This window comes from Nilaparvata lugens, chromosome 2, assembly GCF_014356525.2.
Source record: "Nilaparvata lugens isolate BPH chromosome 2, ASM1435652v1, whole genome shotgun sequence".
NCBI lineage: Eukaryota > Metazoa > Arthropoda > Insecta > Hemiptera > Delphacidae > Nilaparvata > Nilaparvata lugens.
The window spans coordinates 48,644,334-48,660,393 of NC_052505.1; positions in this window are offsets into that span (position 1 = coordinate 48,644,334).

The following is a 16,060-nucleotide window of genomic DNA, read 5'->3' on the forward strand; positions in this document are numbered from 1 at the left end:
ACTCAAGTTGCTTTTCTGTTTACTGAGTTCATCATAAGCTTGCTTGAACTCTTTCATTTCTGATTGCATGAACTGAATAGTCTTATTTCAGTTATCTATTTCCTTTCTGAGCTCACCATTGGAAATATGTAGTTCACATTTTCCACAAAACCATTTTTCCTCACAGATTGATAGTCTTTGATACTCTATTTCATTAATAACAGCACATTCTATGTGGTACCAACTCTCACATATGTGCTCGCAAAAAACAGCAAGACAATCACCCGCAATTAAATTCATACACTTACCACACTTGGAATTCTTCAATCTTCGCTTCATTATCAATTGATAGTCTGTCCAACAGTTTTATAAAAGATGATAGAACTTGATGATAGATACAATAATGTTTGTTATAATGGTGATAGGATAGGAGCAACAGGAGAAAAAGGAAGCGCCAAGAGAGCGTTCATGGCTTGGTTTAGATGAGGAAGCTCCTGAGATCACAGGTAATAATGGAAAGATTAGAATGGGAGGAAAACGGTGAATTTTCGAGAAAGCGAACTGAAAAAAAAATTGTGATGATTATATTATGTATATGTAATTATCAAGAAGAAGTCGTCTTATTCTTCATTTAGTCAATATATCAGCAGCTGTAAGAAATCCTTCTCCGCAAAAGATAAGCAACTTTATTTTTAAAAATTATCAGTTCTGATAACAAGACTCTTCCAATAACTCAATTTCAACTACTGTACTGCTGATAGATATTAAGGGAAATTCCTCAATATTGGTAAATTAGTCTACATAGAAGAAAGTTGCAGACTTGACTTATCTGTATTGGCTAGACGAGTATTCTTCCATTCAATACCTTTCTCAGACTTTCTCAGACAATAACCGGTGTTTAATCGAACTCACTGACACAAAATTTGCACTTTAAACTTTCAAAAACCCATATTAATTTGCTAAAAACAATAGAGCATACTTATAGACCATTTACCGGTAGACTCCACGTCTACCACATAATGGTTTCACCTTTTGAAATAATGTTTGCTCGATCGCTCCAAATGATGTTTGACATGCCCTGAAAACTTCTCGAATCGTTATTATTTTCCCAATAATTGATATTATACAATGTAGTTGGTACCCAACTTGATACTCTCAACTTTTTGATACAAAGCCCATAGTATAAAAATACTGTGCATTAATTATTTTAAGTTATAATAATTTTAAGTTATAATAATTGATATTCTCTCACCTGTTACCTATTCTCCTTTTTAGGCTATAATTAAAAAAAAACTTCAACTTTTTGATACAAAGCACATACTATAAAAATACTGTGCATTAATTATTTTAAGTTATAATAAATGATATTCTCTCACCTGTTACCTATTCTCCTTTTTAGGCTATAATTAAAAAAAAGACTCTCAACTTTTTGATACAAAGCACATACTATAAAAATTCTGTGCATTAATTATTTTAAGTTATAATAATTGATATTCTCTCACCTGTTACCTATTCTCCTTTTTAGGCCATAATTAAAAAAACTTCCTGTCTACTGTCTGAAGATACTAAGAGATTGGATGTACAGTTTAATTTACTTACAGAAAGCATTGAAATTGGAATATAGAAAACTGCTGCTGTTATTCAAATTTCAAGATAAGAAACACTCTCGGAGAATATAATGGCGGAGCATACAGAGGGATGGCGGCTATTGGTGAATGCCCTATGCTCCAACCGGAGTTACAGGAATTAAGCTAAGTAAGTCAACACTCTCAGAATGATTAGAAGACCATTTCTGTGAATAATTGGTTATTGTAATAGCTGAAACGTGAGTATTGTCCCCGTAACTTATTTTGTTAATTAAATGGTATGCATAGATAGATGCGAACAGTGAAGGATTCTTATAATCAGTCAACAATCATCCAATGATAGAGTACTATTGATGACTCTTCACTTATGATTTATTCAGAATTGAATTCATTCTTAATTACTTGGACTGGGCAGTCTCGTATCAGAAATTAATGTACTTGGAGACATCATCAATCAACCTCAGATAATGTTCATGGTAAACATTGGTTATATGCACAGCACGTAGCTCAACTATTAGTTACGCTACAAGTGAACAATACATTATTAACTCAACAGAAGTTATCTGATTAGTGTTGAGGCCCAAACTCACATTGAACGTGTGACGCTGAATTTTGATGCTTATAAACTCACAAGTTAAACTATAACTCAAGTGCTAACGTGAACATAATGCCCAAGTAGGCCAATATGGAAATTCGGAACATAGAGATAGGGAAACAGTGTTGAAAGTTATTCACTCAGATCAAGCCTTTCCTGCTAATAGTGTTTGTTGGATAGCTCTCCCTTCAGTCCTCTCTGAACTACTGTAGTTTCTGTAATATAGTATTTTCCTTCAGGCCTCATTTATAATAGAAGATTTTTTCACGAGTTTCCAGTTGCTTTATTTCAGCTAATTCTAACCTCTAACTAACTAATTTATTTCAGCGTTTCTTTTAGTTATCTTCTATATTTTATAGGAAAATATCATATCAGCAAATAGAAATGAATATTGTATGCTATCTGGACACTACTTCAGATAAAATTAAGTTTATCCGAATTATTCTATTCCTCATTGTTTCTCCTATCTTCATATGGAAATTACACTGACACTAGGCTCAGCCTACAGCTCAAAAAACCCCTCGATTTGTTCAAAGAGCTTTCCATCATACTTATTTAACTGCTTGAAGGCTGTTTGTGAATGATATGGGGCAGATGTAATTTCGACTTATTGTGAATTTTTGAAACATTCGTGAGCCAACAGAGCTACTATTGTTGCTCTGTTCTCAGTTGCACTCTGATTCCAAAATTTTTAATAATCATTACATTTTTTTGAAACACGAGCCAAATTTTTTATTTCAAGGTGCTGAATCCGAATCTGAAATTAGAATTCTCCTATCTCCATTTTTACGTGATTTAGGTATTTGATGAGAGATATTTATCGAAAATGTCTGCTCGGATGCCTGGAGAAAATTGCTCCCTGAGGGATTCAAAATTTTCCGATTGCGAGCACAGTTTTCTTGGAACATCGGCTGGCAGAAACACAGATGTCGGTGAGAACACCCGTATTGTTCAAGCCGGCGACACATCTTTTTAAATCCATCCATCCTCAGACTCTGCAGAGCTGCACATTTTGGTCTGAACATTACTTAGCAATCTCTGATAAGCTGAAAGCACAACGTTCACGAAGATATCGTGAGTAGCTCAAAATGCTGTCTAAGGCCCGGTTGCACAGCAGCCGGTTAAATTTTAAGCGTGATTAATTTCACGAGAGCCAATCAGAAAAGGTTTTCGGAAAATAGGCTTCTCTGATTGGCTCTCATAAAATTAATCACAATTAAATTTAACCAACTTTTCTGGAAGCAGCACTAAGAATTAAAATGTTGTATTGAGAAAGTATACACACTGAGCAAATATAATACTCATGAAATGTTATTTTTTTCTTTAGGGCTGCTGTTGAATATGAATAACTAGAGACCCCCTGGGTTGAAGAACTAGCTCATGAACTATTGTTGTATTGATCTCTGAGATTAGCAACTTGTAATTATAGGTACAGAGTTGGTGAGAATTATTATGTAAACAGCTAAATATATCTTCTACAAGTGTGATATTACAGTAGGAGGTTAAAAACTTTCTGTAAGGTTAAAAAACTTTCTGGAGGTTAAAAAACTTTCAGTAGGAGGTTAATAAAAACTTTCTGTCGCTTCAAAACTTTTCTCGCCATTTTGGATCCAACTTCACTTTGAATCCAACTTAATTTTTTCAAATGGGAAGGTGGTCATGTGATACATGATTCCGATACAGAATTTCAAAGGAAAATTAATGGCGAAACCCGCACATCAATATTCCAAACCGTTTCAATGATCTCGACATTTAAAGGTACCTACTAAATACTAATAAATGATACAAAAATGAAATTAATGAGTACGGTACCTATACATTGAATAATCAAGTGTTAGTGAACACTAATAGTAGCTTCTTCTCACATTTGAACACTTTGATTCTTTGAACAAAAAAATTGGTCTACTGATAGAAAAAATTGGTGTATGTTACAGACAGACAGACGTTAACGGAAGCAAGTTAATATAGAACTCATAAATTAATGTTGCGTATTATTCAACTGGAATCTTGTGTCGGTGCATAAAGTTTGTTTGTCTGACAGTCTGTGTGACAACTGCCAAATACAGTAATAGCATCAGCTTCTTTGAATGAACGGAAAAATTACAGAAATAGCAAAACACATTTTTTTCTTATGCCCTTCCAATGTTATTTTTATATCCTGAAAAAGGAAGAAGGATTCAATCAATTTTGTTGCCAACGAACTTGACCTGTGAAAAGGTTCGAAGAATTCGTGTTCAAAATTTCAAGCTGATAGATCAGTTCTCTCTAAAGTTCTTGTCAAACATACAAACAGACATAAAACGACTTTTGGCTCGTCTAGTAAGTCAAAAGTGAGAACTTCGCTAATACTTGTTCAAAGATTAATATAAATCTAATAGAATAGCCATATCAAGTGACAATTGCATCATTTATAGCCGAAACATGTTCTGACTAAGCAATTTTAAAAAAGGTACTTAGATTTCTATTCTTATTTATCATAAAAAATGGTACTGTATGTTTGAAAAACATCCTTGCAGAGATTTCAGGATAGGTTTCCCATACCAGAAGAATAACAATCATCCGACTAAAATTTATATATTTGTTTGTTCGATGGAATTGAGAAAAGTTTTATGTCGACGAGAATCAAGTTGGAAAACATTTTTTTGAAAAATTGCTTGGAACTTCCTCACTATTCTCCACGACTGTGATTTATGGCAAGAGTTCGATCGGCTGACATTGGGTGACAAAGTAGTTTATGAAGTAGCCAGTAGAGAGCAGTTAACTTCATTTTGTGCTGCAGTATCTTCATAATGTTCCACTAGATGTCGCTAGTTGTTGTTGTCGGTTGTCTCCGTTTCGGTGAAACTCAAAGTGGATAACACAGATTTTGGTAAGTGCAATCTCTGATTGAAAAGAAAACAATAATTTGATAACAAAGCTATCAACTTCGAAGCATTTCAGTGTTATGCCTTTTTTAATGCTTCTATAATCAAACAGAATTCACGATTTTATTCCAATTTAAGTTTCATTTCTAACAAAATCAATACCATAAATTTAGGTTATGTTGGACATGCGTCCCCAGACCCTACTAGTGCCAGATATAGATCACACCACTTGGCTCAAATTTTGAAAAAGCGTCCCATGTGCTTAGCTTTGGTTCTGTTTTTTACTCTTAATTGTAATCAGACTGCTACAAATAACAAGTCAGACAGGGATTCATACTAGTAATAATTGTTTTCTAATTTCTGAGAGTCAATAAAATAAGCTGGGTCTTGTGCTTCCAGCTAAGGGCTAACCAAATATCCGGGTTGCCAGATTGTATGAAAACTTTCACATGTACGCCATTATTGCTTAGTGTATTCAATGTTACAACATGGTTTTCACATCGAATATATTCATTCAAATAATTATGGAAGTCCAGATTCCTCACAATGACATTATTTATTGTTAAGTTAAATATGATTTTCATGTACAATTGATTTTATTCTGCTTGATTGATTGGTATTTTTAATTATAAATATCTCTGGAACAATTTGATATATCGATGTAAGGTTTTCGCCATCCACTTTGACTTCAAATTTTGTATCCAAATCATGTGTGTAATGGGGTAATTATTATTGGTAATTGGGGTAATATTAGGTAGGGTATTGAGCTGGTATTATAGGGTTGTGAGAACAACCCTAGACATCATGTTAACAATTTATAATGGGTCGCTTGGCTTGCGAGAGGTTAAATTGAACTAATTCTATAACTCATGAGAAAGGAACTATATTTTGAAAGAATAAACAAAACAGATTATATTTTGGAGAACTAAGTAATCGATTTAATAAGTTGTAACTCAAAACGAAACTGGAAACTTAAATAAAATAATATTAAGAAAACTTTTCATACAAACAATAGAATAATTACAGGATTTGCCTTCAATAAAAAAAATATGAATAATATAATTATAATAATAAAATTGATAATATTAGCAACTCACTGAACCAGGAAAATGGGTCTCGGAACAGAGGAGTAGAGCCGGGCCCGATTATCTGCTGTAGATAGTTCCAGGTTCCGTCCTTGTAACCGACTGCCAAGAGGCATATATTTTTCAGTCCAATTTTACTTGTCATGAATTTTCACCGTCGTCGACACTTTTAATTTTTTAAACAATGGATGCTCTCGGATTGGAAAAATTCATGTCAAATAATCGGCTCCATTACATGTGTATATAATATGAAAAATTGTCGAGAAAATGAACATTATTCGAAATTGAGGGACCGAAAATTTCGATCTGACCTAACAGTTCATTTTAAATAGTAAAATAATTTTTCTATAATTTAATGTTAAATGAATATTGCATCTGTACTATTATTAAGTGAAAATGATTACAACTGAACAGAAAGAACAAGTTAGCCTATTGCTATTGCATCTCCACGATTACAACCATCCGTATTACAACTAAACAGAAAGAACGAGCTATTGCATCTATTCCGAGTACCTTACAAACAATTGTATCAAAACTCAACAGGAAGAGCAGCTAGCCATTGCATTTATTCCGAGTACAACCACTTGTATACGAGATTACATTAAATATGTGCAATAAGTTATGTAGTTACTATCTAAGTTCTAGGAAACTAATACGAAAATGAGATCAAGTCAAAACACCCCCTAATTCACTATGGAAATGATTCAAGTGAAAATTCACTGTAATCAGAGAATTAAAAATAATAATATGTCTGCTTACGACTGCATGCAGATGTTTGATTTTTATCTCTGTCTGACTGCATACGTGTGTCTGTTACTGTGTGCGTTCGCCTCAAGGCATCTATGATTTATAATAAGAATAAAAGTTTTCCCACATAATTTGATCAATCCAAAAGAACACCTAAAATGGAATAAAAAACTAGAGGTTTCCCAGTTGTTTCTTGTAAGTATATGTGAATGTTTTTTGTGATTGTTTTGGTGCTTTGTCAGTTGAGTGAGTTTTGTGAGAAAGAGACATCGGTTTGAAGAATGAGCGCAGGGGTTCACAAAATAACTCGTCCAAATTTCTCCGTTAATCTATACTTATAAAATTCTTATCCTACTGACTCACTGACTCACTGATCACGATTTCTGGAATCTACTGGATGGATTGCAACAAAACTTAGAATATAGCTTCCTTATACGTCCTAGGTGCTCACTAAGAAATTTTTTGTTCGATATTTCAACTCTAAACCTAGCTCCGCAGTGCAGGCTGGATGCTTGTCTGACTCGGACTAGGCGCTGAGACAGCAAATAATAGCAGCGTTGGTGGGAATGCGAGCGGCCGCAGTAAACCTAGGTTAAAGCTAGCTCCGCAGTGCAGGCTGAATGCTTGTCTGAATCGGACTAGGCGCTGATACAGCAAATAATAGCAGCGCTGGTGAGAATGCGAGCGGCCGCAGTAACATCTTTCACCCAGCAATGGTCGGCGTAGTTCCGCCTAGCGGACAGACGAAAGATCAATCCAGTCGGTTATTTGATCCCCCAAGCAAGGCTCAGCCAAGCAGCCGAGACAATAGAACAATGGAGTGACGGTCTTATTCGCGTTCATCAGCAGTTTTCTTTCTCACGATTATTTTGATTTTTGTACTACCTATAATCAATGATAACTCCAGTCACCAGTTAAAAGTTTCACCAGAAACGTGGTGTACTACCATATTAATGACTTTTCATGATGATTTTTAATTATTTAAAAACATTGTTGACATTCTGAGCCTTCAGGCTAAACTTGGGGTCGCTGAGAACGAATCTGCAATCAGAATTTCTCTATCACGAAAAATAACGAAAAAACCCAGCTGTTGATCTGCCGTTAACAGACATCCTGCAATGCGGCCGAAACACTTCCAAGCCAGACACCCATCTCAAATGACAACAACGCCAAGCTGTGAGAAACCATCCTGCACTGCGGCGCTAGGTTTAGGGTGGTTTTTAAGGGTTTAAAGTTCGTCTTTTAGCATGTATATTCTTCTTCTCACAATCTCTTAATTATAATTGAATTGACCATATCATATGTTACTATAGAACTATAATCTAGAGAGAGTACCTATTCGGAACAGTTGATAACTGGCGACCAATTAATAATTTTGTCAGGTTGGCATTGAATTGAGATTATTTCATTTGGTTTGCACCAAGTTGAAGAATCAATTAAAATGCATTCATCGAGAACAAATTGATTGGGCACTGCTGCTTCAATCAGAGCTATTCCTGGGAGTATTGTTAATTTTTATTTTTCATATAACAAACTTTTATGACGGGAGTTGCTTCTATCAATTGATCCTATTCTATCAAGACTAATTTTGTTTGTATATCCGACAGATCGCGAAAACTGCTTGAAGGGGTATTTTAAAAACTTCAGAAGTGTCCGTTGTGGAATCTGTTTGTAAAGAATGGGGAAATTCGGCCAAAATTTAACTTGGGCGAAAGAAAGGGGTTATTTATTGAAACGGGCCAAATAGCTGTTGTTGCTTTTCCTAATGCGAAAATATCCTGCATAGAAGTAAGGCGCTTTTCCCATGAATCAATTATTCCAAAAAATTGATTGTTTTACCAAAAAAAATATAAGGTAGCTTTCGATAAAAATATTGGAGAATATGTATAATAGTTCGTTGACTGTCAGTATTCCTCATTAATAGCATCAATGCTCCCCTTTTAAACAATGCTGACACATTGATGTGAATCTTACTATAATCTGGTTACTTTAGATCAGATGAAGAAAATAATGTTGATGATCGCTACTGTTTCAATTTCAATCATGTTTGACATTTCTGCTTTTGATGCCAGTTGTTATTATTATATGAAAGAAGCTCCCATTGAATGAAATCATAATCATTGAAGTCAATAATTATACTAAGAAAGCAATTTGTTTGAATATGAGTGTGTTTGTCAATTTATGTATCCATGTCGGACAGATCTCGAAAACGGCTCCAACGACTTTGATTAAATCAGGAATATATTGTGCTTGTGACAAAAAACATTATTTTGGAACAGGTCTAACCCTGGGAAAATTCGTTGAACTACCAAGAGAATGGATTATTGGTCCCTCAAGTAGCAGCTGATCAGAAAAAAGTTTTTCATAGTCTGAAAACGTAAGAAAGTGTGAGCAAATAAAAAACATTATAATAGCTGTAGTTGAGTTAACAAATTTGGCGACCTTATTTTAAAACATTGCAGTATTCATGGAACATCTGGAAGAATAGGTTCAGAAAGTGACCGGATGATAACAAAAGGAATTTAAAATCGATCTCTCCAAACATATGGTAGTTGAATGTAATGTTCATTGTGAGGTGATAGAAATGTGACTAATTTCTTCAGCTTCTGTTGTATTGGTTCCTCTGTTGCTGGATGTACGCAGCCATCCAGACTCAATACCACGAGAACCAATCAGAGAAGCCTTCTATTGAAAAAACCCTGCTCTGATTAATTCTCATGAAATTTAATCCTGATTGAAACTGAACATGCTTTTGTGCTAATGGGCCTGATATTTTCATGTTTCAAAATCAGCTAAAAACGAAATTGAAAAAAAAAACATAATATTCCATAAGCTGCTCCTATTTCTTTTCATGATGTTATTACGACACAAGACAAACCTATTCATATTGATAGATAACAAGTAAATTCTAAAGTTGTCAATTTAGATAGAAATTAAATATTGAGTTACATGTTAGTTTACATTCAAATTTTCTTTCCTAAGCTTTTGGTTTCAAGCTAAGATCAAAGTAAGAAATCATTAATGTTAGTCAATAGTCAAAGCGATTGAATAAACTCTATTCAGATTTAGGCGAATTCACATTAAAATGATCCCACTTTAATATTTATGGTTGTAGAGTTTAGGACATGTGAAATCAGCCACAATAAATGTTATACTATTTTGAATGGACTCTCATGTATGAATGGACTTCCATGGAAGAAAGAATCAGTGGATTCGCTGCTTTTACACTTTTGTATAAGTGAAACAAAAAGTAAGCGACAGACTATGCCAAAAATTCCAGAATAAGCAAGAGAACCATATGGATACCAGAGTCATCGAATTTCGAAATAACCCAATTTGGAATTTAATCTTCAATTGCCAACGCAAAAATAACATGATCACTGCTGATTTGATAACTGTCAACGGGAAATATTAATTGCCAATGAATAAAGTTGAGGGCGACTCTTAAACCTCATATCCTACAAAATTCGCTGCAATTAGACTACTCTTCTACAGAGCACTTCCAACACATCAATTGATTATTTGAATGATTTGACTTAATAATTTTCATGCCAAGCTATGGCCTAATCTCAAAAACGATTATAACAATTTTGGTGGGACTTGAATTATAAATTTTTCACAAAAATAATTTTATCTTTTAATTCCCGGAGCGAAGCACGGGTGCCCTGCTAGTTTCTTATAATATTGCTTACATCAATACTCACAAGTGGATTTAATTTTGATTCATCAGTCAACTTACAACAGCTGTTATCATACGAAACTGACAAATTCTGGGAATATATCCAACTAGCCGTCAGGCTCGCTTCGCTCGCCATATCCGTCTAGCCAGGGGGCTCCGCCCCCTGGACCCCCGACTGGATCGTCCAAGAATGAGATCAGCAGGCTCGCTTCGCTCGCCTGCATTTTTCATTTGAGCATTTTTATCATATGTTAGGACAATCAAGTCGGGGGTCCAGACTAAACGTCTGGCTAAACGGACATGGCGAGCGAAGCGAGCCTGACGGCTAGAAATATAATATTCTAGATTGAAGTAGCAGTGCCCAATCAATTTTTCCGCGATAAATGCATTTAAATTTTCAACTTGGTGCCAACCTAACAAAGTCAACTCAACTTAATGCCAACCTGACAAAATTATTAATTTAGTTGCCAGTTAACAACTGTTTCGAACAGGTACTCTATCTAGATTATAGTTCTATAGTAACATATGATATGGAAATTTCAATTATAATTAAGAGATTGGGAGAAGAAGAATATACATGCTAAAAGACGAACTTTAAACCCTTAAAAACAACCCTTAGAGTTAAAATATTGCCAAATGATTTCTTAGTGTGCCTCTAAAGGGGCCAACTGAACATACCTACCAAATTTGAACGTTTTTGGTCCGGTAGATTTTTAGTTATGCGAGTGAGTGAGTGAGTGAGTGAGTGAGTCAGTCAGTCAGTGAGTGAGTGCCATTTCGCTTTTATATATATAGATAATGTAGAGCTAGTCGATTTGTGAAGGCGGTCTGGTTCGTAGTTCGTAGTTGACAACATTTTATTGCATATATTTCATGTACAGTACATACCACAAGCAAGAATGACAAAAGCGAAGTACACTTGGATAGCAACAGAGATGCTCGAATTTATTTCAAAAATTTCATGAATGTATTTTGACTGGTCTCGACTGTTTGACATGGCAGGAATGTTGGAATGTCAGCAAAAACGATCGTTATCATTTTGTGCACTCTGCAGTCCAAACAGATTTCAATATTTATCGATTCGTATGACATGGTGACATTTTCCAGCGAACGTCAACTTTGTCTGATATGTGTTTGATTTGTATCGTTCAATTCTCACTCATCGATAAGGATAAACTACTAGATTTAAGTGCAGTGAATTACTAAGTATAGAATCTGCTAGTTCTACCGTAGAGACACCGTACATTGAGATCATCATATGCATTCTTATGCTCATTCTATGGTTCCACAAACATCAAAGACAATAAAACTATAAAGCTAATTACTGCGAAATGGCACTCACTCACTCAACAACAGAACTAGAAATCTACGGGATCAAAAACGTTCAAATAAATAACTTGGTAGATATGTTAAGTTGGATTTCTCTAGATAAGCATTTAGAACAGATTTGGAGAAAATCCAATGATACGCCCAAAATCTGCGTTTTTCTAGCATTTCTGCTTTTTCTCAGATTGACCGAAAACAAATGAACAAAGAATGTTCAAACTAAATACAGAAGCTTAGTTACAATGTGAAAATGTTCTATTAGGAGGACTTTAATAAATAATGCCGAAGATAAAGCCCCAAATAAGAGTTTTTTCAGCGTGTTCCAGTGTTTCTCCGCATTTTTCTGCGTTTTATTATTTTGCTTCAATAATAATTAATGATGAGCAGGAAAAAAGTTGAAATTCAGTTGAAACTGTTGAAATTCAGTTCAGAAGAAGTAAACTTGTTGAACACGAAGTGTTTTGAGATAGACACAGAATTACCGTTTTCCTGCGTTTTCTCAACCTTTTCAAAACCTCATTGACAGAAAACGTTCAAAATTGATACAGAGAGGCTATAGTAATCTGTTATGAGAAGACTCAGATATTTCGTCAAAGATTTTCTAGCTAAACCGGCGTTTTCCAGCGTTTTCTGCATTTTCCTGTGCTTTTTCACCTTTTCCGATAATTGATACAAAATATTTGAATTTGGTACACAGGTTTAGCTGAGGTTGAGAAAATTTGTATTAGAATGGCTTTAAAATGATGCCAAAGATACGTCCAAAACCGGTGCTTTTAAAACGTTTCTCTGCGTTTTCCCAGCTTCTCAGAGACCATATTGCAGAAAACGTTCAAATTAGGTACAGAGGTTCAGCTATAGAGGCAAAAAATCTTATGTTGAGATGAATGCCCAAAATTGGCGTTTTCCTAAAATTTTCAGCTTTTCATTATCTTATTTCCAGAAACTGTTAAAATTTGGTACACAGGTGTATCTAATTATTTTTTGGAGTTTTAGTAAGTATTTCTTGGGTTTTCAGGAACTACTAGACTTTAGAGTGTAAACAAACTCGATACACAGGTTCAGCTTAGGTTATAGAGTCTCCAGTTTTGCAATGAGTTTCTACATTTCCCAAGTGAATTCATACTTGAGAAGTGTGTAGACATAAAAATAACTGAGTGATCAATGATCATGAGATCATGCATATTATGTCTGATGTGATTCTTCGATGGTATCTAATAGTAATAAAGATTAGTTCGAAATAGAATCATTAAAAAATTTGGCACTTGTGAACGACCCGATGAGACGAACATAATATCATGGTTTGAAAAAGTAGTTGAGTCATATGAAGCTGAAAATTAGGTGTTTTTCACAATACAAGGAGCATTGTTGTCAGGTGTACCTGGAAATCTATATGAGATAGAGCGCTCTACTTGATCTCAGATTGTAGAGCACAAAAATATGCTCAGAGGGATTTTGAATTAAACATCCAAAAGGTAACAATCGGAAGATATTGTCGATCAAAAACCAAAATAAATCAAAATTGATTTTTTCTTAAAATTTCACTCATTTTTGAAAAATTATAACTCAGTACTCATAAGAGATAGAGAGTTCTGAATGATCTCATTTTATTCAGAAATTTATAATCTAAAAAAAAGGTGGGAGCAAATTTTTATGTCCGATTGCGAGATTTGGCAGAAATAGCTGAAAACTGGTAAATGAGCCGAAAATACGAGGTTTCCAGGCCACCCTGTATCTAGCACAAGGAAAATTTGCATGAAGAAATTGGTTCTGGACTTCTCATATGTACAAATAATATAGTGACGTTTTCAACAGGGTTGGTTCGGGATTTATTTGAGTGAAACTACAAACGGAAATTATACTGAAATTTATTGAAATAATCTAAACTAATACTCTATGGCACAGACTAAACGAATATTTACAGAGACATAGAAAACAATAATTGCTAGATTATAAGACTCACCACGATATTAAAATTACTATAGTACAATCAAAAGTCCATCGATTCACACTGAAAATAAACTAACACTCTAGCAGAACAAATTTCTGATTTCTTCAACTCTTAAAAGATTAACAAACACTGACAGATTAAACTGACACTAACACTTCCTTCGTCCACTTCGAGTCCACTTCGTCAAAACACTACACTTTTACCGTTCGTTCACACATCGCTTGTCTTCATTCACCATAAACTCAATACTGCCTCACATATCCAAGTTGTCCCTCTTTAATACTGGCTGCGAACTTTCTAGATCATTCCAGAGACGTTCCCTTGTTTACGACCTGTCAATCAAGCTCCATAGAATGTTCTCGAATTCTCCAGAAGCCTCTAACCTTCCACTAGTTAATAGGTGTGAGTGAGATGGAGTGAGAGGAACAGAGAGGGAGAGTGGCTGACCGCATTCAGCTGGAGACAATGTGACTCCTGCCCTTTGTTCTATCTTCTCGAACTTTCGCCTATTCCCCGTGCCATGCACCTTCCTGTCCCTAAGCCTATTTGTCACAATATATTAGAAAATCAGAACTACAATATAAATTGCAAGCACACCCCCTTCTTTATGTCTATATTGACTGGACTTATATGATTTCATTTCCAGAGATACTTTCACTTTGTCCAAATGAATTTCAAGGTAGAATGCCTGTCCAGCACTGTCGTGAAAAGAAAACCAGGATGCCCTCCCAAATCTTCCAAAGTTTCTGGTAGAATCTGGGAGGGTTAATGGAGAGAGATGAGTGTTCTGGGGTGGCGGTAAAAAATCAGAAACTAATTTTGAAAGCACAGGTAATGGAAAGATTGCCAAGGATGTGCTGATAAATTGATAACTGAGGAAATGGAGGAAAGTCATACTTTAGCGTCAGGAAGGGGATAAGGTTTTTGAAAAGCGGAATTGAGGAATGAATGCTGCTGATTGCGCGACTCGAATATCAAATGATGATTGAGGAGACGAAGAAGATAATAAACACAGATAAATCATACATCTAATCTAAACACTTTATTTTATGTCAATATCCCAAATGAGGGTTTATGCACACCATCTATAGACTCGTATAGTTTCCATAGACATATAACAGTCATAATAGATTGAGTTAACCCATTATTGAATCCAATTACATAGAATGTTCCGTCCATTTCTCATAAACGTTCATTTCTGAAGCCGACTCTGACTAAACCAAAACTTTCATGGTACTCGCAGTGAGGCGTTGCCGACTTTGGAAGTTGTTAGCGAATTGGGAAGTAGTGTCTCAACTCTCAGCATCCCAACTTTCTCTTCAATTCATTCCATATTCAATCTTTGTACTTGAAACCAGCACACACCACCTCACTGTTATAGCTGGTGTGTTACTGGATAAGGATGATGATGATGATGATGATGATGACGATGACGAGAGAGAAGGAAGGATATGGAGATGGAGGAGAAGAAAAAAAGGAGAATAAGAATGAAAGATTCACTTTTCTACTACTTATTCTCCTAGTAATTCTCTCGAACAACAATTTTTTATTAATTCTTTATTAATTCTCCAGCTGCAGTAGCAACTTCAAGTGGAGAACTTCGTTTAATATTGGCCAATTTTCTGCCATGAAATTTCACATCCTTAATTAGTTTGAGAGTTTGCATAGCCTATTCGGGGGTGCTCAAACGAGTGATAACGACAAACGATGCGTCTTCCAACACTTATTATTCCTTCCTGATAATTCTCGCTCTGCAACACTCTCTCACTCTCTGAGTTGTTGGAGAGTGATGTCACGTTTGTTTGAGCTCTCAGAATTTGTTGTTTTTTGTTGAATTAGAGGACTGAAAATTTTTTGTCAAGTCATTAGTATAAGTTTTCTGTTACAAATTCCATGTATTGAAAATTTCATACATCGTTCCAGTCGCCTGATATCAGTGAATATGTCTACTCATAAAGCGACAAGATCTGATGCGGGAAAGGGCAAGGGTAAAGATAAAGGTAGGCGCACACAGATCGTCATCGGACGGACGGCACGCATCGGACGGATCGAACGATTGGATTTGATGCATTGCTTTCAATTGAAGTGCGCATACCAATAAGATGCGGATAGGTATGCTCACTCCAACAACAATGCATCAAATCTAATCTTCCGATCCGTCCGATGCGTGCGGTCCGTCCGATGACGATCTGTGTGCGCCTACCTTTAGGCGGCCGGCGCTGCTTCGGGCGCGATAATCTGAAGATGCCAG